Below are 21,460 nucleotides of genomic sequence, written 5' to 3' on the forward strand. Positions count from 1 at the left end.
CCAATATTAAATAGTTCCAATCCCTTTGCAATCGTGTTTTGCATGTGTTAAAGGTTCCAATGATCAGGCAAGAGCTGGGTGGGATTAATTAAACACACCTTAACCTCGAGGAGCACTGCCTGTGTCCGGGCCGTTGCCCTGCGGCATGTTTGGGTATACTCTGGTTTCTCTTCAGACCGAATAAATCTTTCGCCTTTTACTAAAGATTTCCGTGGGGAGGAACGACCATGAGTCGTAACCAATTTTTTTGATGCCTGGCGTTTGCTGGGCTTCTTTGCTGTTGTTAACGATAGATCAAAAAGATTGCTTGCTCTAGTCGCAAGCTTTGCCCTGGCTGAGGACTGTGTCGCACCCAGAAGCGCAAAATATCCTGCCTGTGTCATGCTATGTACTGTTTGGGGTTGTAGAAATGCTTTAAGGAGGCAGGGTTAGACCACGCCCTCCAGACTCTATGCAAATAAGCCTGTGCATACGCTTTCAAACATGTTCCCAATTGTTCTTTATCATAATACACAAACCAAACAACAAAAAACTGCCCTTAAATGTTTAACATTGAGGTCTCTGTTCCTCACATGTGCAGTTGTATTATTCATTTCCTCAAATAGCAACAGTGAAACATCTGGAAAAAGCACTCACCACGTGCTTAAGGGGCCGCTTTTCAGCATGGAAAAGACTAATGCGCCCTTTGTAGGTTCAGTGATCATAGCTTTTTTGCTATTTGTTTAAAAGCTTTCCGACACGAGTTGGGAAGCTCTATGCGTGTGGGAAGATCAGGTTGCAGACTTCGTTTTTGGCAAAATGTCTAGTCTGCTGCGTTTGGGTTGACTTTTGCCGCTCCAATGCCGCGCTGCGCTCCTTCTTTGTGGCGGTGCTGGGGAGTCCGGTCGTCCGTGCGCTGCCGCTAGTGAGCCTTTCGCTCGTTCGTCGCGAGGCATACAGACAGGTGAACTGTCCAAGATTTTGTGCGGTTTTAAAACGGAAACAATTTTGCTAGGTACTTTTTATAATCTTAGGTGCAAAATGTTGGCACTGGCGATGCTGCTTAAGACAAAAAGAAATTGAAGGCAATCAGGCTTTTTTGGTGTTTGGGAAAAGGATGGGCTAAACACGCCACAATGGGGAAGGATTCTAAGCCTTACCTAACCCTAAACTGTCAACCGTAAACCATTAACAGTACTCCGACGCTAACTGTAACTGTGCCTCTTCAAAGCCATGAGCTTAACCCGCCCCTAACCCAAGCTCTATCACCAAACCTTTCCATGCTTAAGCGTTTCTAACCGCTAACTTTGGAAAGGTGGTTTAATTAGAAAGATTTGATTTGTGGAAAAGATATATTTGCTTTCAAAGGAAACAGCATCAGGCAACTTGGTATTTGTGAAGCCGATGGGTTCAGCACGCCACCATTGGGGAAAAAGAGTAGTAATCAGATTCCATCCCGAAGCCTTACCCCTAACCTTGTAACACAGCCCAAAGCATGTGTGCCAGGAACTTCTGGTGGCTGCAGCGGAAGGGGAAGTTGCGGGCCCCCGTAGGCAAAGCGGTGGGGGAGGTACAATCTTCAGCTTTTCTTTTCTTAAAGCAAACAAAATTGTTTCAGAGAAGCAAGCTCGCGCCCCGGTCACTAAGACTGCTGGAAGGTTTGTTTGAGCTGCCGCCTCATTTGAATACCCATGATGCACTGGGAAACGCCCCACCTTATTGTTAGTTTAATAAGACTTTAAAGCAGCCCAATATTAAATAGTTCCAATCCCTTTGCAATCGTGTTTTGCATGTGTTAAAGGTTCCAATGATCAGGCAAGAGCTGGGTGGGATTAATTAAACACACCTTAACCTCGAGGAGCACTGCCTGTGTCCGGGCCGTTGCCCTGCGGCATGTTTGGGTATACTCTGGTTTCTCTTCAGACCGAATAAATCTTTCGCCTTTTACTAAAGATTTCCGTGGGGAGGAACGACCATGAGTCGTAACCAATTTCTTGATGCCTGGCGTTTGCTGGGCTTCTTTGCTGTTGTTAACGATAGATCAAAAAGATTGCTTGCTCTAGTCGCAAGCTTTGCCCTGGCTGAGGACTGTGTCGCACCCAGAAGCGCAAAATATCCTGCCTGTGTCATGCTATGTACTGTTTGGGGTTGTAGAAATGCTTTAAGGAGGCAGGGTTAGACCACGCCCTCCAGACTCTATGCAAATAAGCCTGTGCATACGCTTTCAAACATGTTCCCAATTGTTCTTTATCGTAATACACAAACCAAACAACAAAAAACTGCCCTTAAATGTTTAACATTGAGATCTCTGTTCCTCACATGTGCAGTTGTATTATTCATTTCCTCAAATAGCAACAGTGAAACATCTGGAAAAAGCACTCACCACGTGCTTAAGGGGCCGCTTTTCAGCATGGAAAAGACTAATGCGCCCTTTGTAGGTTCAGTGATCATAGCTTTTTTGCTGTTTGTTTAAAAGCTTTCCGACACGAGTTGGGAAGCTCTATGCGTGTGGGAAGATCAGGTTGCAGACTTCGTTTTTGGCAAAATGTCTAGTCTGCTGCGTTTGGGTTGACTTTTGCCGCTCCAATGCCGGGCTGCGCTCCTTCTTTGTGGCGGTGCTGGGGAGTCCGGTCGTCCGTGCGCTGCCGCTAGTGAGCCTTTCGCTCGTTCGTCGCGAGGCATACAGACAGGTGAACTGTCCGAGATTTTGTGCGGTTTTAAAACGGAAACAATTTTGCTAGGTACTTTTTATAATCTTAGGTGCAAAATGTTGGCACTGGCGATGCTGCTTAAGACAAAAAGAAATTGAAGGCAATCAGGCTTTTTTGGTGTTTGGGAAAAGGATGGGCTAAACACGCCACAATGGGGAAGGATTCTAAGCCTTACCTAACCCTAAACTGTCAACCGTAAACCATTAACAGTACTCCGACGCTAACTGTAACTGTGCCTCTTCAAAGCCATGAGCTTAACCCGCCCCTAACCCAAGCTCTATCACCAAACCTTTCCAGCTTAAGCGTTTCTAAGCGCTAACTTTGGAAAGGTGGTTTAATTAGAAAGATTTGATTTGTGGAAAAGATATATTTGCTTTCAAAGGAAACAGTATCAGGCAACTTGGTATTTGTGAAGCCGATGGGTTCAGCACGCCACCATTGGGGAAAAAGAGTAGTAATCAGATTCCATCCCGAAGCCTTACCCCTAACCTTGTAACACAGCCCAAAGCATGTGTGCCAGGAACTTCTGGTGGCTGCAGCGGAAGGGGAAGTTGCGGGCCCCCGTAGGCAAAGCGGTGGGGGAGGAACAATCTTCAGCTTTTCTTTTCTTAAAGCAAACAAAATTGTTTCAGAGAAGCAAGCTCGCGCCCCGGTCACTAAGACTGCTGGAAGGTTTGTTTGAGCTGCCGCCTCATTTGAATACCCATGATGCACTGGGAAACGCCCCACCTTATTGTTAGTTTAATAAGACTTTAAAGCAGCCCAATATTAAATGGTTCCAATCCCTTTGCAATCGTGTTTTGCATGTGTTAAAGGTTCCAATGATCAGGCAAGAGCTGGGTGGGATTAATTAAACACACCTTAACATCGAGGAGCACTGCCTGTGTCCGGGCCGTTGCCCTGCGGCATGTTTGGGTATACTCTGGTTTCTCTTCAGACCGAATAAATCTTTCGCCTTTTACTAAAGATTTCCGTGGGGAGGAACGACCATGAGTCGTAACCAATTTTTTGATGCCTGGCGTTTGCTGGGCTTCTTTGCTGTTGTTAACGATAGATCAAAAAGATTGCTTGCTCTAGTCGCAAGCTTTCCCCTGGCTGAGGACTGTGTCGCACCCAGAAGCGCAAAATATCCTGCCTGTGTCATGCTATGTACTGTTTGGGGTTGTAGAAATGCTTTAAGGAGGCAGGGTTAGACCACGCCCTCCAGACTCTATGCAAATAAGCCTGTGCATACGCTTTCAAACATGTTCCCAATTGTTCTTTATCGTAATACACAAACCAAACAACAAAAAACTGCCCTTAAATGTTTAACATTGAGATCTCTGTTCCTCACATGTGCAGTTGTATTATTCATTTCCTCAAATAGCAACAGTGAAACATCTGGAAAAAGCACTCACCACGTGCTTAAGGGGCCGCTTTTCAGCATGGAAAAGACTAATGCGCCCTTTGTAGGTTCAGTGATCATAGCTTTTTTGCTATTTGTTTAAAAGCTTTCCGACACGAGTTGGGAAGCTCTATGCGTGTGGAAAGATCAGGTTGCAGACTTCGTTTTTGGCAAAATGTCTAGTCTGCTGCGTTTGGGTTGACTTTTGCCGCTCCAATGCCGCGCTGCGCTCCTTCTTTGTGGCGGTGCTGGGGAGTCCGGTCGTCCGTGCGCTGCCGCTAGTGAGCCTTTCGCACGTTCGTCGCGAGGCATACGGACAGGTGAACTGTCCGAGATTTTGTGCGGTTTTAAAACGGAAACAATTTTGCTAGGTACTTTTTATAATCTTAGGTGCAAAATGTTGGCACTGGCGATGCTGCTTAAGACAAAAAGAAATTGAAGGCAATCAGGCTTTTTTGGTGTTTGGGAAAAGGATGGGCTAAACACGCCACAATGGGGAAGGATTCTAAGCCTTACCTAACCCTAAACTGTCAACCGTAAACCATTAACAGTACTCCGACGCTAACTGTAACTGTGCCTCTTCAAAGCCATGAGCTTAACCCGCCCCTAACCCAAGCTCTATCACCAAACCTTTCCATGCTTAAGCGTTTCTAACCGCTAACTTTGGAAAGGTGGTTTAATTAGAAAGATTTGATTTGTGGAAAAGATATATTTGCTTTCAAAGGAAACAGCATCAGGCAACTTGGTATTTGTGAAGCCGATGGGTTCAGCACGCCACCATTGGGGAAAAAGAGTAGTAATCAGATTCCATCCCGAAGCCTTACCCCTAACCTTGTAACACAGCCCAAAGCATGTGTGCCAGGAACTTCTGGTGGCTGCAGCGGAAGGGGAAGTTGCGGGCCCCCGTAGGCAAAGCGGTGGGGGAGGTACAATCTTCAGCTTTTCTTTTCTTAAAGCAAACAAAATTGTTTCAGAGAAGCAAGCTCGCGCCCCGGTCACTAAGACTGCTGGAAGGTTTGTTTGAGCTGCCGCCTCATTTGAATACCCATGATGCACTGGGAAACGCCCCACCTTATTGTTAGTTTAATAAGACTTTAAAGCAGCCCAATATTAAATGGTTCCAATCCCTTTGCAATCGTGTTTTGCATGTGTTAAAGGTTCCAATGATCAGGCAAGAGCTGGGTGGGATTAATTAAACACACCTTAACCTCGAGGAGCACTGCCTGTGGCCGGGCCGTTGCCCTGCGGCATGTTTGGGTATACTCTGGTTTCTCTTCAGACCGAATAAATCTTTCGCCTTTTACTAAAGATTTCCGTGGGGAGGAACGACCATGAGTCGTAACCAATTTTTTGATGCCTGGCGTTTGCTGGGCTTCTTTGCTGTTGTTAACGATAGATCAAAAAGATTGCTTGCTCTAGTCGCAAGCTTTGCCCTGGCTGAGGACTGTGTCGCACCCAGAAGCGCAAAATATCCTGCCTGTGTCATGCTATGTACTGTTTGGGGTTGTAGAAATGCTTTAAGGAGGCAGGGTTAGACCACGCCCTCCAGACTCTATGCAAATAAGCCTGTGCATACGCTTTCAAACATGTTCCCAATTGTTCTTTATCGTAATACACAAACCAAACAACAAAAAACTGCCCTTAAATGTTTAACATTGAGATCTCTGTTCCTCACATGTGCAGTTGTATTATTCATTTCCTCAAATAGCAACAGTGAAACATCTGGGAAAAAGCACTCACCACGTGCTTAAGGGGCCGCTTTTCAGCATGGAAAAGACTAATGCGCCCTTTGTAGGTTCAGCGATCATAGCTTTTTTGCTATTTGTTTAAAAGCTTTCCGACACGAGTTGGGAAGCTCTATGCGTGTGGAAAGATCAGGTTGCAGACTTCGTTTTTGGCAAAATGTCTAGTCTGCTGCGTTTGGGTTGACTTTTGCCGCTCCAATGCCGCGCTGCGCTCCTTCTTTGTGGCGGTGCTGGGGAGTCCGGTCGTCCGTGCGCTGCCGCTAGTGAGTCTTTCGCTCGTTCGTCGCGAGGCATACAGACAGGTGAACTGTCCGAGATTTTGTGCGGTTTTAAAACGGAAACAATTTTGCTAGGTACTTTTTATAATCTTAGGTGCAAAATGTTGGCACTGGCGATGCTGCTTAAGACAAAAAGAAATTGAAGGCAATCAGGCTTTTTTGGTGTTTGGGAAAAGGATGGGCTAAACACGCCACAATGGGGAAGGATTCTAAGCCTTACCTAACCCTAAACTGTCAACCGTAAACCATTAACAGTACTCCGACGCTAACTGTAACTGTGCCTCTTCAAAGCCATGAGCTTAACCCGCCCCTAACCCAAGCTCTATCACCAAACCTTTCCATGCTTAAGCGTTTCTAACCGCTAACTTTGGAAAGGTGGTTTAATTAGAAAGATTTGATTTGTGGAAAAGATATATTTGCTTTCAAAGGAAACAGCATCAGGCAACTTGGTATTTGTGAAGCCGATGGGTTCAGCACGCCACCATTGGGGAAAAAGAGTAGTAATCAGATTCCATCCCGAAGCCTTACCCCTAACCTTGTAACACAGCCCAAAGCATGTGTGCCAGGAACTTCTGGTGGCTGCAGCGGAAGGGGAAGTTGCGGGCCCCCGTAGGCAAAGCGGTGGGGGAGGTACAATCTTCAGCTTTTCTTTTCTTAAAGCAAACAAAATTGTTTCAGAGAAGCAAGCTCGCGCCCCGGTCACTAAGACTGCTGGAAGGTTTGTTTGAGCTGCCGCCTCATTTGAATACCCATGATGCACTGGGAAACGCCCCACCTTATTGTTAGTTTAATAAGACTTTAAAGCAGCCCAATATTAAATAGTTCCAATCCCTTTGCAATCGTGTTTTGCATGTGTTAAAGGTTCCAATGATCAGGCAAGAGCTGGGTGGGATTAATTAAACACACCTTAACCTCGAGGAGCACTGCCTGTGTCCGGGCCGTTGCCCTGCGGCATGTTTGGGTATACTCTGGTTTCTCTTCAGACCGAATAAATCTTTCGCCTTTTACTAAAGATTTCCGTGGGGAGGAACGACCATGAGTCGTAACCAATTTTTTGATGCCTGGTGTTTGCTGGGCTTCTTTGCTGTTGTTAACGATAGATCAAAAAGATTGCTTGCTCTAGTCGCAAGCTTTGCCCTGGCTGAGGACTGTGTCGCACCCAGAAGCGCAAAATATCCTGCCTGTGTCATGCTATGTACTGTTTGGGGTTGTAGAAATGCTTTAAGGAGGCAGGGTTAGACCACGCCCTCCAGACTCTATGCAAATAAGCCTGTGCATACGCTTTCAAACATGTTCCCAATTGTTCTTTATCGTAATACACAAACCAAACAACAAAAAACTGCCCTTAAATGTTTAACATTGAGATCTCTGTTCCTCACATGTGCAGTTGTATTATTCATTTCCTCAAATAGCAACAGTGAAACATCTGGGAAAAAGCACTCACCACGTGCTTAAGGGGCCGCTTTTCAGCATGGAAAAGACTAATGCGCCCTTTGTAGGTTCAGCGATCATAGCTTTTTTGCTGTTTGTTTAAAAGCTTTCCGACACGAGTTGGGAAGCTCTATGCGTGTGGAAAGATCAGGTTGCAGACTTCGTTTTTGGCAAAGTGTCTAGTCTGCTGCGTTTGGGTTGACTTTTGCCGCTCCAATGCCGCGCTGCGCTCCTTCTTTGTGGCGGTGCTGGGGAGTCCGGTCGTCCGTGCGCTGCCGCTAGTGAGCCTTTCGCTCGTTCGTCGCGAGGCATACAGACAGGTGAACTGTCCGAGATTTTGTGCGGTTTTAAAACGGAAACAATTTTGCTAGGTACTTTTTATAATCTTAGGTGCAAAATGTTGGCACTGGCGATGCTGCTTAAGACAAAAAGAAATTGAAGGCAATCAGGCTTTTTTGGTGTTTGGGAAAAGGATGGGCTAAACACGCCACAATGGGGAAGGATTCTAAGCCTTACCTAACCCTAAACTGTCAACCGTAAACCATTAACAGTACTCCGACGCTAACTGTAACTGTGCCTCTTCAAAGCCATGAGCTTAACCCGCCCCTAACCCAAGCTCTATCACCAAACCTTTCCATGCTTAAGCGTTTCTAACCGCTAACTTTGGAAAGGTGGTTTAATTAGAAAGATTTGATTTGTGGAAAAGATATATTTGCTTTCAAAGGAAACAGCATCAGGCAACTTGGTATTTGTGAAGCCGATGGGTTCAGCACGCCACCATTGGGGAAAAAGAGTAGTAATCAGATTCCATCCCGAAGCCTTACCCCTAACCTTGTAACACAGCCCAAAGCATGTGTGCCAGGAACTTCTGGTGGCTGCAGCGGAAGGGGAAGTTGCGGGCCCCCGTAGGCAAAGCGGTGGGGGAGGTACAATCTTCAGCTTTTCTTTTCTTAAAGCAAACAAAATTGTTTCAGAGAAGCAAGCTCGCGCCCCGGTCACTAAGACCGCTGGAAGGTTTGTTTGAGCTGCTGCCTCATTTGAATACCCATGATGCACTGGGAAACGCCCCACCTTATTGTTAGTTTAATAAGACTTTAAAGCAGCCCAATATTAAATGGTTCCAATCCCTTTGCAATCGTGTTTTGCATGTGTTAAAGGTTCCAATGATCAGGCAAGAGCTGGGTGGGATTAATTAAACACACCTTAACCTCGAGGAGCACTGCCTGTGTCCGGGCCGTTGCCCTGCGGCATGTTTGGGTATAGTCTGGTTTCTCTTCAGACCGAATAAATCTTTCGCTTTTTACTAAAGATTTCCGTGGGGAGGAACGACCATGAGTCGTAACCAATTTTTTGATGCCTGGCGTTTGCTGGGCTTCTTTGCTGTTGTTAACGATAGATCAAAAAGATTGCTTGCTCTAGTCGCAAGCTTTCCCCTGGCTGAGGACTGTGTCGCACCCAGAAGCGCAAAATATCCTGCCTGTGTCATGCTATGTACTGTTTGGGGTTGTAGAAATGCTTTAAGGAGGCAGGGTTAGACCACTCCCTCCAGACTCTATGCAAATAAGCCTGTGCATACGCTTTCAAACATGTTCCCAATTGTTCTTTATCGTAATACACAAACCAAACAACAAAAAACTGCCCTTAAATGTTTAACATTGAGATCTCTGTTCCTCACATGTGCAGTTGTATTATTCATTTCCTCAAATAGCAACAGTGAAACATCTGGAAAAAGCACTCACCACGTGCTTAAGGGGCCGCTTTTCAGCATGGAAAAGACTAATGCGCCCTTTGTAGGTTCAGTGATCATAGCTTTTTTGCTATTTGTTTAAAAGCTTTCCGACACGAGTCGGGAAGCTCTATGCGTGTGGAAAGATCAGGTTGCAGACTTCGTTTTTGGCAAAATGTCTAGTCTGCTGCGTTTGGGTTGACTTTTGCCGCTCCAATGCCGCGCTGCGCTCCTTCTTTGTGGCGGTGCTGGGGAGTCCGGTCGTCCGTGCGCTGCCGCTAGTGAGCCTTTCGCTCGTTCGTCGCGAGGCATACAGACAGGTGAACTGTCCGAGATTTTGTGCGGTTTTAAAACGGAAACAATTTTGCTAGGTACTTTTTATAATCTTAGGTGCAAAATGTTGGCACTGGCGATGCTGCTTAAGACAAAAAGAAATTGAAGGCAATCAGGCTTTTTTGGTGTTTGGGAAAAGGATGGGCTAAACACGCCACAATGGGGAAGGATTCTAAGCCTTACCTAACCCTAAACTGTCAACCGTAAACCATTAACAGTACTCCGACGCTAACTGTAACTGTGCCTCTTCAAAGCCATGAGCTTAACCCGCCCCTAACCCAAGCTCTATCACCAAACCTTTCCATGCTTAAGCGTTTCTAACCGCTAACTTTGGAAAGGTGGTTTAATTAGAAAGATTTGATTTGTGGAAAAGATATATTTGCTTTCAAAGGAAACAGCATCAGGCAACTTGGTATTTGTGAAGCCGATGGGTTCAGCACGCCACCATTGGGGAAAAAGAGTAGTAATCAGATTCCATCCCGAAGCCTTACCCCTAACCTTGTAACACAGCCCAAAGCATGTGTGCCAGGAACTTCTGGTGGCTGCAGCGGAAGGGGAAGTTGCGGGCCCCCGTAGGCAAAGCGGTGGGGGAGGTACAATCTTCAGCTTTTCTTTTCTTAAAGCAAACAAAATTGTTTCAGAGAAGCAAGCTCGCGCCCCGGTCACTAAGACTGCTGGAAGGTTTGTTTGAGCTGCCGCCTCATTTGAATACCCATGATGCACTGGGAAACGCCCCACCTTATTGTTAGTTTAATAAGACTTTAAAGCAGCCCAATATTAAATAGTTCCAATCCCTTTGCAATCGTGTTTTGCATGTGTTAAAGGTTCCAATGATCAGGCAAGAGCTGGGTGGGATTAATTAAACACACCTTAACCTCGAGGAGCACTGCCTGTGTCCGGGCCGTTGCCCTGCGGCATGTTTGGGTATACTCTGGTTTCTCTTCAGACCGAATAAATCTTTCGCCTTTTACTAAAGATTTCCGTGGGGAGGAACGACCATGAGTCGTAACCAATTTTTTTGATGCCTGGCGTTTGCTGGGCTTCTTTGCTGTTGTTAACGATAGATCAAAAAGATTGCTTGCTCTAGTCGCAAGCTTTGCCCTGGCTGAGGACTGTGTCGCACCCAGAAGCGCAAAATATCCTGCCTGTGTCATGCTATGTACTGTTTGGGGTTGTAGAAATGCTTTAAGGAGGCAGGGTTAGACCACGCCCTCCAGACTCTATGCAAATAAGCCTGTGCATACGCTTTCAAACATGTTCCCAATTGTTCTTTATCATAATACACAAACCAAACAACAAAAAACTGCCCTTAAATGTTTAACATTGAGGTCTCTGTTCCTCACATGTGCAGTTGTATTATTCATTTCCTCAAATAGCAACAGTGAAACATCTGGAAAAAGCACTCACCACGTGCTTAAGGGGCCGCTTTTCAGCATGGAAAAGACTAATGCGCCCTTTGTAGGTTCAGTGATCATAGCTTTTTTGCTATTTGTTTAAAAGCTTTCCGACACGAGTTGGGAAGCTCTATGCGTGTGGGAAGATCAGGTTGCAGACTTCGTTTTTGGCAAAATGTCTAGTCTGCTGCGTTTGGGTTGACTTTTGCCGCTCCAATGCCGCGCTGCGCTCCTTCTTTGTGGCGGTGCTGGGGAGTCCGGTCGTCCGTGCGCTGCCGCTAGTGAGCCTTTCGCTCGTTCGTCGCGAGGCATACAGACAGGTGAACTGTCCAAGATTTTGTGCGGTTTTAAAACGGAAACAATTTTGCTAGGTACTTTTTATAATCTTAGGTGCAAAATGTTGGCACTGGCGATGCTGCTTAAGACAAAAAGAAATTGAAGGCAATCAGGCTTTTTTGGTGTTTGGGAAAAGGATGGGCTAAACACGCCACAATGGGGAAGGATTCTAAGCCTTACCTAACCCTAAACTGTCAACCGTAAACCATTAACAGTACTCCGACGCTAACTGTAACTGTGCCTCTTCAAAGCCATGAGCTTAACCCGCCCCTAACCCAAGCTCTATCACCAAACCTTTCCATGCTTAAGCGTTTCTAACCGCTAACTTTGGAAAGGTGGTTTAATTAGAAAGATTTGATTTGTGGAAAAGATATATTTGCTTTCAAAGGAAACAGCATCAGGCAACTTGGTATTTGTGAAGCCGATGGGTTCAGCACGCCACCATTGGGGAAAAAGAGTAGTAATCAGATTCCATCCCGAAGCCTTACCCCTAACCTTGTAACACAGCCCAAAGCATGTGTGCCAGGAACTTCTGGTGGCTGCAGCGGAAGGGGAAGTTGCGGGCCCCCGTAGGCAAAGCGGTGGGGGAGGTACAATCTTCAGCTTTTCTTTTCTTAAAGCAAACAAAATTGTTTCAGAGAAGCAAGCTCGCGCCCCGGTCACTAAGACTGCTGGAAGGTTTGTTTGAGCTGCCGCCTCATTTGAATACCCATGATGCACTGGGAAACGCCCCACCTTATTGTTAGTTTAATAAGACTTTAAAGCAGCCCAATATTAAATAGTTCCAATCCCTTTGCAATCGTGTTTTGCATGTGTTAAAGGTTCCAATGATCAGGCAAGAGCTGGGTGGGATTAATTAAACACACCTTAACCTCGAGGAGCACTGCCTGTGTCCGGGCCGTTGCCCTGCGGCATGTTTGGGTATACTCTGGTTTCTCTTCAGACCGAATAAATCTTTCGCCTTTTACTAAAGATTTCCGTGGGGAGGAACGACCATGAGTCGTAACCAATTTCTTGATGCCTGGCGTTTGCTGGGCTTCTTTGCTGTTGTTAACGATAGATCAAAAAGATTGCTTGCTCTAGTCGCAAGCTTTGCCCTGGCTGAGGACTGTGTCGCACCCAGAAGCGCAAAATATCCTGCCTGTGTCATGCTATGTACTGTTTGGGGTTGTAGAAATGCTTTAAGGAGGCAGGGTTAGACCACGCCCTCCAGACTCTATGCAAATAAGCCTGTGCATACGCTTTCAAACATGTTCCCAATTGTTCTTTATCGTAATACACAAACCAAACAACAAAAAACTGCCCTTAAATGTTTAACATTGAGATCTCTGTTCCTCACATGTGCAGTTGTATTATTCATTTCCTCAAATAGCAACAGTGAAACATCTGGAAAAAGCACTCACCACGTGCTTAAGGGGCCGCTTTTCAGCATGGAAAAGACTAATGCGCCCTTTGTAGGTTCAGTGATCATAGCTTTTTTGCTGTTTGTTTAAAAGCTTTCCGACACGAGTTGGGAAGCTCTATGCGTGTGGGAAGATCAGGTTGCAGACTTCGTTTTTGGCAAAATGTCTAGTCTGCTGCGTTTGGGTTGACTTTTGCCGCTCCAATGCCGGGCTGCGCTCCTTCTTTGTGGCGGTGCTGGGGAGTCCGGTCGTCCGTGCGCTGCCGCTAGTGAGCCTTTCGCTCGTTCGTCGCGAGGCATACAGACAGGTGAACTGTCCGAGATTTTGTGCGGTTTTAAAACGGAAACAATTTTGCTAGGTACTTTTTATAATCTTAGGTGCAAAATGTTGGCACTGGCGATGCTGCTTAAGACAAAAAGAAATTGAAGGCAATCAGGCTTTTTTGGTGTTTGGGAAAAGGATGGGCTAAACACGCCACAATGGGGAAGGATTCTAAGCCTTACCTAACCCTAAACTGTCAACCGTAAACCATTAACAGTACTCCGACGCTAACTGTAACTGTGCCTCTTCAAAGCCATGAGCTTAACCCGCCCCTAACCCAAGCTCTATCACCAAACCTTTCCAGCTTAAGCGTTTCTAAGCGCTAACTTTGGAAAGGTGGTTTAATTAGAAAGATTTGATTTGTGGAAAAGATATATTTGCTTTCAAAGGAAACAGTATCAGGCAACTTGGTATTTGTGAAGCCGATGGGTTCAGCACGCCACCATTGGGGAAAAAGAGTAGTAATCAGATTCCATCCCGAAGCCTTACCCCTAACCTTGTAACACAGCCCAAAGCATGTGTGCCAGGAACTTCTGGTGGCTGCAGCGGAAGGGGAAGTTGCGGGCCCCCGTAGGCAAAGCGGTGGGGGAGGAACAATCTTCAGCTTTTCTTTTCTTAAAGCAAACAAAATTGTTTCAGAGAAGCAAGCTCGCGCCCCGGTCACTAAGACTGCTGGAAGGTTTGTTTGAGCTGCCGCCTCATTTGAATACCCATGATGCACTGGGAAACGCCCCACCTTATTGTTAGTTTAATAAGACTTTAAAGCAGCCCAATATTAAATGGTTCCAATCCCTTTGCAATCGTGTTTTGCATGTGTTAAAGGTTCCAATGATCAGGCAAGAGCTGGGTGGGATTAATTAAACACACCTTAACATCGAGGAGCACTGCCTGTGTCCGGGCCGTTGCCCTGCGGCATGTTTGGGTATACTCTGGTTTCTCTTCAGACCGAATAAATCTTTCGCCTTTTACTAAAGATTTCCGTGGGGAGGAACGACCATGAGTCGTAACCAATTTTTTGATGCCTGGCGTTTGCTGGGCTTCTTTGCTGTTGTTAACGATAGATCAAAAAGATTGCTTGCTCTAGTCGCAAGCTTTCCCCTGGCTGAGGACTGTGTCGCACCCAGAAGCGCAAAATATCCTGCCTGTGTCATGCTATGTACTGTTTGGGGTTGTAGAAATGCTTTAAGGAGGCAGGGTTAGACCACGCCCTCCAGACTCTATGCAAATAAGCCTGTGCATACGCTTTCAAACATGTTCCCAATTGTTCTTTATCGTAATACACAAACCAAACAACAAAAAACTGCCCTTAAATGTTTAACATTGAGATCTCTGTTCCTCACATGTGCAGTTGTATTATTCATTTCCTCAAATAGCAACAGTGAAACATCTGGAAAAAGCACTCACCACGTGCTTAAGGGGCCGCTTTTCAGCATGGAAAAGACTAATGCGCCCTTTGTAGGTTCAGTGATCATAGCTTTTTTGCTATTTGTTTAAAAGCTTTCCGACACGAGTTGGGAAGCTCTATGCGTGTGGAAAGATCAGGTTGCAGACTTCGTTTTTGGCAAAATGTCTAGTCTGCTGCGTTTGGGTTGACTTTTGCCGCTCCAATGCCGCGCTGCGCTCCTTCTTTGTGGCGGTGCTGGGGAGTCCGGTCGTCCGTGCGCTGCCGCTAGTGAGCCTTTCGCACGTTCGTCGCGAGGCATACGGACAGGTGAACTGTCCGAGATTTTGTGCGGTTTTAAAACGGAAACAATTTTGCTAGGTACTTTTTATAATCTTAGGTGCAAAATGTTGGCACTGGCGATGCTGCTTAAGACAAAAAGAAATTGAAGGCAATCAGGCTTTTTTGGTGTTTGGGAAAAGGATGGGCTAAACACGCCACAATGGGGAAGGATTCTAAGCCTTACCTAACCCTAAACTGTCAACCGTAAACCATTAACAGTACTCCGACGCTAACTGTAACTGTGCCTCTTCAAAGCCATGAGCTTAACCCGCCCCTAACCCAAGCTCTATCACCAAACCTTTCCATGCTTAAGCGTTTCTAACCGCTAACTTTGGAAAGGTGGTTTAATTAGAAAGATTTGATTTGTGGAAAAGATATATTTGCTTTCAAAGGAAACAGCATCAGGCAACTTGGTATTTGTGAAGCCGATGGGTTCAGCACGCCACCATTGGGGAAAAAGAGTAGTAATCAGATTCCATCCCGAAGCCTTACCCCTAACCTTGTAACACAGCCCAAAGCATGTGTGCCAGGAACTTCTGGTGGCTGCAGCGGAAGGGGAAGTTGCGGGCCCCCGTAGGCAAAGCGGTGGGGGAGGTACAATCTTCAGCTTTTCTTTTCTTAAAGCAAACAAAATTGTTTCAGAGAAGCAAGCTCGCGCCCCGGTCACTAAGACTGCTGGAAGGTTTGTTTGAGCTGCCGCCTCATTTGAATACCCATGATGCACTGGGAAACGCCCCACCTTATTGTTAGTTTAATAAGACTTTAAAGCAGCCCAATATTAAATGGTTCCAATCCCTTTGCAATCGTGTTTTGCATGTGTTAAAGGTTCCAATGATCAGGCAAGAGCTGGGTGGGATTAATTAAACACACCTTAACCTCGAGGAGCACTGCCTGTGGCCGGGCCGTTGCCCTGCGGCATGTTTGGGTATACTCTGGTTTCTCTTCAGACCGAATAAATCTTTCGCCTTTTACTAAAGATTTCCGTGGGGAGGAACGACCATGAGTCGTAACCAATTTTTTGATGCCTGGCGTTTGCTGGGCTTCTTTGCTGTTGTTAACGATAGATCAAAAAGATTGCTTGCTCTAGTCGCAAGCTTTGCCCTGGCTGAGGACTGTGTCGCACCCAGAAGCGCAAAATATCCTGCCTGTGTCATGCTATGTACTGTTTGGGGTTGTAGAAATGCTTTAAGGAGGCAGGGTTAGACCACGCCCTCCAGACTCTATGCAAATAAGCCTGTGCATACGCTTTCAAACATGTTCCCAATTGTTCTTTATCGTAATACACAAACCAAACAACAAAAAACTGCCCTTAAATGTTTAACATTGAGGTCTCTGTTCCTCACATGTGCAGTTGTATTATTCATTTCCTCAAATAGCAACAGTGAAACATCTGGAAAAAGCACTCACCACGTGCTTAAGGGGCCGCTTTTCAGCATGGAAAAGACTAATGCGCCCTTTGTAGGTTCAGTGATCATAGCTTTTTTGCTATTTGTTTAAAAGCTTTCCGACACGAGTTGGGAAGCTCTATGCGTGTGGAAAGATCAGGTTGCAGACTTCGTTTTTGGCAAAATGTCTAGTCTGCTGCGTTTGGGTTGACTTTTGCCGCTCCAATGCCGCGCTGCGCTCCTTCTTTGTGGCGGTGCTGGGGAGTCCGGTCGTCCGTGCGCTGCCGCTAGTGAGCCTTTCGCTCGTTCGTCGCGAGGCATACAGACAGGTGAACTGTCCGAGATTTTGTGCGGTTTTAAAACGGAAACAATTTTGCTAGGTACTTTTTATAATCTTAGGTGCAAAATGTTGGCACTGGCGATGCTGCTTAAGACAAAAAGAAATTGAAGGCAATCAGGCTTTTTTGGTGTTTGGGAAAAGGATGGGCTAAACACGCCACAATGGGGAAGGATTCTAAGCCTTACCTAACCCTAAACTGTCAACCGTAAACCATTAACAGTACTCCGACGCTAACTGTAACTGTGCCTCTTCAAAGCCATGAGCTTAACCCGCCCCTAACCCAAGCTCTATCACCAAACCTTTCCATGCTTAAGCGTTTCTAACCGCTAACTTTGGAAAGGTGGTTTAATTAGAAAGATTTGATTTGTGGAAAAGATATATTTGCTTTCAAAGGAAACAGCATCAGGCAACTTGGTATTTGTGAAGCCGATGGGTTCAGCACGCCACCATTGGGGAAAAAGAGTAGTAATCAGATTCCATCCCGAAGCCTTACCCCTAACCTTGTAACACAGCCCAAAGCATGTGTGCCAGGAACTTCTGGTGGCTGCAGCGGAAGGGGAAGTTGCGGGCCCCCGTAGGCAAAGCGGTGGGGGAGGAACAATCTTCAGCTTTTCTTTTCTTAAAGCAAACAAAATTGTTTCAGAGAAGCAAGCTCGCGCCCCGGTCACTAAGACTGCTGGAAGGTTTGTTTGAGCTGCCGCCTCATTTGAATACCCATGATGCACTGGGAAACGCCCCACCTTATTGTTAGTTTAATAAGACTTTAAAGCAGCCCAATATTAAATGGTTCCAATCCCTTTGCAATCGTGTTTTGCATGTGTTAAAGGTTCCAATGATCAGGCAAGAGCTGGGTGGGATTAATTAAACACACCTTAACATCGAGGAGCACTGCCTGTGTCCGGGCCGTTGCCCTGCGGCATGTTTGGGCATACTCTGGTTTCTCTTCAGACCGAATAAATCTTTCGCCTTTTACTAAAGATTTCCGTGGGGAGGAACGACCATGAGTCGTAACCAATTTTTTGATGCCTGGCGTTTGCTGGGCTTCTTTGCTGTTGTTAACGATAGATCAAAAAGATTGCTTGCTCTAGTCGCAAGCTTTGCCCTGGCTGAGGACTGTGTCGCACCCAGAAGCGCAAAATATCCTGCCTGTGTCATGCTATGTACTGTTTGGGGTTGTAGAAATGCTTTAAGGAGGCAGGGTTAGACCACGCCCTCCAGACTCTATGCAAATAAGCCTGTGCATACGCTTTCAAACATGTTCCCAATTGTTCTTTATCGTAATACACAAACCAAACAACAAAAAACTGCCCTTAAATGTTTAACATTGAGATCTCTGTTCCTCACATGTGCAGTTGTATTATTCATTTCCTCAAATAGCAACAGTGAAACATCTGGGAAAAAGCACTCACCACGTGCTTAAGGGGCCGCTTTTCAGCATGGAAAAGACTAATGCGCCCTTTGTAGGTTCAGTGATCATAGCTTTTTTGCTATTTGTTTAAAAGCTTTCCGACACGAGTTGGGAAGCTCTATGCGTGTGGAAAGATCAGGTTGCAGACTTCGTTTTTGGCAAAATGTCTAGTCTGCTGCGTTTGGGTTGACTTTTGCCGCTCCAATGCCGCGCTGCGCTCCTTCTTTGTGGCGGTGCTGGGGAGTCCGGTCGTCCGTGCGCTGCCGCTAGTGAGCCTTTCGCTCGTTCGTCGCGAGGCATACAGACAGGTGAACTGTCCGAGATTTTGTGCGGTTTTAAAACGGAAACAATTTTGCTAGGTACTTTTTATAATCTTAGGTGCAAAATGTTGGCACTGGCGATGCTGCTTAAGACAAAAAGAAATTGAAGGCAATCAGGCTTTTTTGGTGTTTGGGAAAAGGATGGGCTAAACACGCCACAATGGGGAAGGATTCTAAGCCTTACCTAACCCTAAACTGTCAACCGTAAACCATTAACAGTACTCCGACGCTAACTGTAACTGTGCCTCTTCAAAGCCATGAGCTTAACCCGCCCCTAACCCAAGCTCTATCACCAAACCTTTCCATGCTTAAGCGTTTCTAACCGCTAACTTTGGAAAGGTGGTTTAATTAGAAAGATTTGATTTGTGGAAAAGATATATTTGCTTTCAAAGGAAACAGCATCAGGCAACTTGGTATTTGTGAAGCCGATGGGTTCAGCACGCCACCATTGGGGAAAAAGAGTAGTAATCAGATTCCATCCCGAAGCCTTACCCCTAACCTTGTAACACAGCCCAAAGCATGTGTGCCAGGAACTTCTGGTGGCTGCAGCGGAAGGGGAAGTTGCGGGCCCCCGTAGGCAAAGCGGTGGGGGAGGAACAATCTTCAGCTTTTCTTTTCTTAAAGCAAACAAAATTGTTTCAGAGAAGCAAGCTCGCGCCCCGGTCACTAAGACTGCTGGAAGGTTTGTTTGAGCTGCCGCCTCATTTGAATACCCATGATGCACTGGGAAACGCCCCACCTTATTGTTAGTTTAATAAGACTTTAAAGCAGCCCAATATTAAATGGTTCCAATCCCTTTGCAATCGTGTTTTGCATGTGTTAAAGGTTCCAATGATCAGGCAAGAGCTGGGTGGGATTAATTAAACACACCTTAACCTCGAGGAGCACTGCCTGTGGCCGGGCCGTTGCCCTGCGGCATGTTTGGGCATACTCTGGTTTCTCTTCAGACCGAATAAATCTTTCGCCTTTTACTAAAGATTTCCGTGGGGAGGAACGACCATGAGTCGTAACCAATTTTTTGATGCCTGGCGTTTGCTGGGCTTCTTTGCTGTTGTTAACGATAGATCAAAAAGATTGCTTGCTCTAGTCGCAAGCTTTGCCCTGGCTGAGGACTGTGTCGCACCCAGAAGCGCAAAATATCCTGCCTGTGTCATGCTATGTACTGTTTGGGGTTGTAGAAATGCTTTAAGGAGGCAGGGTTAGACCACGCCCTCCAGACTCTATGCAAATAAGCCTGTGCATACGCTTTCAAACATGTTCCCAATTGTTCTTTATCGTAATACACAAACCAAACAACAAAAAACTGCCCTTAAATGTTTAACATTGAGATCTCTGTTCCTCACATGTGCAGTTGTATTATTCATTTCCTCAAATAGCAACAGTGAAACATCTGGGAAAAAGCACTCACCACGTGCTTAAGGGGCCGCTTTTCAGCATGGAAAAGACTAATGCGCCCTTTGTAGGTTCAGCGATCATAGCTTTTTTGCTATTTGTTTAAAAGCTTTCCGACACGAGTTGGGAAGCTCTATGCGTGTGGAAAGATCAGGTTGCAGACTTCGTTTTTGGCAAAATGTCTAGTCTGCTGCGTTTGGGTTGACTTTTGCCGCTCCAATGCCGCGCTGCGCTCCTTCTTTGTGGCGGTGCTGGGGAGTCCGGTCGTCCGTGCGCTGCCGCTAGTGAGTCTTTCGCTCGTTCGTCGCGAGGCATACAGACAGGTGAACTGTCCGAGATTTTGTGCGGTTTTAAAACGGAAACAATTTTGCTAGGTACTTTTTATAATCTTAGGTGCAAAATGTTGGCACTGGCGATGCTGCTTAAGACAAAAAGAAATTGAAGGCAATCAGGCTTTTTTGGTGTTTGGGAAAAGGATGGGCTAAACACGCCACAATGGGGAAGGATTCTAAGCCTTACCTAACCCTAAACTGTCAACCGTAAACCATTAACAGTACTCCGACGCTAACTGTAACTGTGCCTCTTCAAAGCCATGAGCTTAACCCGCCCCTAACCCAAGCTCTATCACCAAACCTTTCCATGCTTAAGCGTTTCTAACCGCTAACTTTGGAAAGGTGGTTTAATTAGAAAGATTTGATTTGTGGAAAAGATATATTTGCTTTCAAAGGAAACAGCATCAGGCAACTTGGTATTTGTGAAGCCGATGGGTTCAGCACGCCACCATTGGGGAAAAAGAGTAGTAATCAGATTCCATCCCGAAGCCTTACCCCTAACCTTGTAACACAGCCCAAAGCATGTGTGCCAGGAACTTCTGGTGGCTGCAGCGGAAGGGGAAGTTGCGGGCCCCCGTAGGCAAAGCGGTGGGGGAGGTACAATCTTCAGCTTTTCTTTTCTTAAAGCAAACAAAATTGTTTCAGAGAAGCAAGCTCGCGCCCCGGTCACTAAGACTGCTGGAAGGTTTGTTTGAGCTGCCGCCTCATTTGAATACCCATGATGCACTGGGAAACGCCCCACCTTATTGTTAGTTTAATAAGACTTTAAAGCAGCCCAATATTAAATAGTTCCAATCCCTTTGCAATCGTGTTTTGCATGTGTTAAAGGTTCCAATGATCAGGCAAGAGCTGGGTGGGATTAATTAAACACACCTTAACCTCGAGGAGCACTGCCTGTGTCCGGGCCGTTGCCCTGCGGCATGTTTGGGTATACTCTGGTTTCTCTTCAGACCGAATAAATCTTTCGCCTTTTACTAAAGATTTCCGTGGGGAGGAACGACCATGAGTCGTAACCAATTTTTTGATGCCTGGTGTTTGCTGGGCTTCTTTGCTGTTGTTAACGATAGATCAAAAAGATTGCTTGCTCTAGTCGCAAGCTTTGCCCTGGCTGAGGACTGTGTCGCACCCAGAAGCGCAAAATATCCTGCCTGTGTCATGCTATGTACTGTTTGGGGTTGTAGAAATGCTTTAAGGAGGCAGGGTTAGACCACGCCCTCCAGACTCTATGCAAATAAGCCTGTGCATACGCTTTCAAACATGTTCCCAATTGTTCTTTATCGTAATACACAAACCAAACAACAAAAAACTGCCCTTAAATGTTTAACATTGAGATCTCTGTTCCTCACATGTGCAGTTGTATTATTCATTTCCTCAAATAGCAACAGTGAAACATCTGGGAAAAAGCACTCACCACGTGCTTAAGGGGCCGCTTTTCAGCATGGAAAAGACTAATGCGCCCTTTGTAGGTTCAGCGATCATAGCTTTTTTGCTGTTTGTTTAAAAGCTTTCCGACACGAGT

The 21,460-nt window shown here is 45.9% G+C and overlaps 13 non-coding genes across 13 annotated transcripts; all 13 read left to right on the top strand.

Annotated features, from left to right (window-relative positions):
• The first annotated feature begins 155 nt into the window (after positions 1-155).
• On the top strand, positions 156-271 carry LOC149277270 (U5 spliceosomal RNA). The gene has a single exon (XR_016279136.1). It is a non-coding gene; the product is annotated as a U5 spliceosomal RNA (small nuclear RNA).
• Positions 272-1,882: 1,611 nt separating this feature from the next.
• On the top strand, positions 1,883-1,997 carry LOC149277271 (U5 spliceosomal RNA). Its single transcript, XR_016279235.1, has one exon. It is a non-coding gene; the product is annotated as a U5 spliceosomal RNA (small nuclear RNA).
• Positions 1,998-3,607: 1,610 nt separating this feature from the next.
• LOC149277272 (U5 spliceosomal RNA) lies at positions 3,608-3,722 on the top strand. The gene has a single exon (XR_016279127.1). It is a non-coding gene; the product is annotated as a U5 spliceosomal RNA (small nuclear RNA).
• Positions 3,723-5,333: 1,611 nt separating this feature from the next.
• Positions 5,334-5,448, top strand: LOC149277273 (U5 spliceosomal RNA). The gene has a single exon (XR_016279128.1). It is a non-coding gene; the product is annotated as a U5 spliceosomal RNA (small nuclear RNA).
• A 1,612-nt stretch (positions 5,449-7,060) lies between these two features.
• On the top strand, positions 7,061-7,175 carry LOC149277274 (U5 spliceosomal RNA). The gene has a single exon (XR_016279242.1). It is a non-coding gene; the product is annotated as a U5 spliceosomal RNA (small nuclear RNA).
• A 1,612-nt stretch (positions 7,176-8,787) lies between these two features.
• LOC149277275 (U5 spliceosomal RNA) lies at positions 8,788-8,902 on the top strand. Its single transcript, XR_016279283.1, has one exon. It is a non-coding gene; the product is annotated as a U5 spliceosomal RNA (small nuclear RNA).
• A 1,611-nt stretch (positions 8,903-10,513) lies between these two features.
• On the top strand, positions 10,514-10,629 carry LOC149277276 (U5 spliceosomal RNA). The gene has a single exon (XR_016279137.1). It is a non-coding gene; the product is annotated as a U5 spliceosomal RNA (small nuclear RNA).
• A 1,611-nt stretch (positions 10,630-12,240) lies between these two features.
• On the top strand, positions 12,241-12,355 carry LOC149277277 (U5 spliceosomal RNA). The gene has a single exon (XR_016279236.1). It is a non-coding gene; the product is annotated as a U5 spliceosomal RNA (small nuclear RNA).
• A 1,610-nt stretch (positions 12,356-13,965) lies between these two features.
• Positions 13,966-14,080, top strand: LOC149277278 (U5 spliceosomal RNA). The gene has a single exon (XR_016279129.1). It is a non-coding gene; the product is annotated as a U5 spliceosomal RNA (small nuclear RNA).
• Positions 14,081-15,691: 1,611 nt separating this feature from the next.
• LOC149277279 (U5 spliceosomal RNA) lies at positions 15,692-15,806 on the top strand. The gene has a single exon (XR_016279131.1). It is a non-coding gene; the product is annotated as a U5 spliceosomal RNA (small nuclear RNA).
• Positions 15,807-17,417: 1,611 nt separating this feature from the next.
• LOC149277280 (U5 spliceosomal RNA) lies at positions 17,418-17,532 on the top strand. Its single transcript, XR_016279132.1, has one exon. It is a non-coding gene; the product is annotated as a U5 spliceosomal RNA (small nuclear RNA).
• A 1,612-nt stretch (positions 17,533-19,144) lies between these two features.
• LOC149277281 (U5 spliceosomal RNA) lies at positions 19,145-19,259 on the top strand. Its single transcript, XR_016279133.1, has one exon. It is a non-coding gene; the product is annotated as a U5 spliceosomal RNA (small nuclear RNA).
• Positions 19,260-20,871: 1,612 nt separating this feature from the next.
• Positions 20,872-20,986, top strand: LOC149277282 (U5 spliceosomal RNA). Its single transcript, XR_016279253.1, has one exon. It is a non-coding gene; the product is annotated as a U5 spliceosomal RNA (small nuclear RNA).
• Positions 20,987-21,460: the final 474 nt, after the last annotated feature.

This window comes from Sceloporus occidentalis, unplaced genomic scaffold (genome assembly GCF_023333645.1).
Source record: "Sceloporus occidentalis isolate IW3139 unplaced genomic scaffold, rSceOcc1.0.p SCAF_220, whole genome shotgun sequence".
Lineage (NCBI taxonomy): Eukaryota > Metazoa > Chordata > Lepidosauria > Squamata > Phrynosomatidae > Sceloporus > Sceloporus occidentalis.